This window comes from Etheostoma spectabile, unplaced genomic scaffold (genome assembly GCF_008692095.1).
Source record: "Etheostoma spectabile isolate EspeVRDwgs_2016 unplaced genomic scaffold, UIUC_Espe_1.0 scaffold393, whole genome shotgun sequence".
NCBI lineage: Eukaryota > Metazoa > Chordata > Actinopteri > Perciformes > Percidae > Etheostoma > Etheostoma spectabile.
The window spans coordinates 643951-644611 of NW_022605598.1; the positions used below are offsets into that span (position 1 = coordinate 643951).

Consider the following 661-nt stretch of genomic DNA (forward strand, 5'->3'; position numbering starts at 1 on the left):
AATAAAGTTTGGCTGGTGTACAACTTTATGCTCTGTGTGTGTTCAGTGTTCACTTTCTTATAAAACCTAGCTAGGTGAACCTAAGAACCATCAGTTACAGCACTGTTCAGGAGCAAACAGTCAGCGCTGTCTGAAACAACAGCTATAGATGATAGATGTACAAAAAACGCATCACTCCAAATGGAGCTTTCTCTCTTACAGACAGCACTTTTTCCTCGACTGCCTGAAAATGGCTTGCCCAGATTCTTGTTGGAAATTTATCCATTAGTGATGTCACTGATTGAGAAAGCCAGCCCAGTTTTTTATGTGTGGGAGTGTGCATAGGGGCTTCCTGATCAGTTTAAATTTGGTTGATGAATCACAACAGAGTGGGCCAGCTGACCAATCCCAGCAGACCGGACTTTATCAGGCAGGCGGGCCAAGAGCTCATCCATTGGCAGCATGAAAAACATAGAATGTTACTTGAACATTAAACATGTAAACGTGTTCTAGGAGAACCCAATAGTACAAATACGACACTGAAAAGGAGCATAACAGGAGCTCTTTAAAAGTAGTGTTTTAGTATTGTAAAAAACGTATTTTCCAACGGTTATGTAAGTACCCCTCTTTTTGTAAGTACCCCTCTTTTTGACTTACTCTGTGTGTGTGTGTGTGTGTGTGT

General features: G+C 41.3%; 1 protein-coding gene across 2 annotated transcripts in view; it reads left to right on the forward strand.

Annotated features, from left to right (window-relative positions):
• The window catches only part of LOC116686544 (dapper homolog 3), a 49817-nt gene that overhangs the window by 43310 nt on the left and 5846 nt on the right, over positions 1–661 (forward strand). The gene's annotated exons all lie outside the window — the stretch shown is intronic.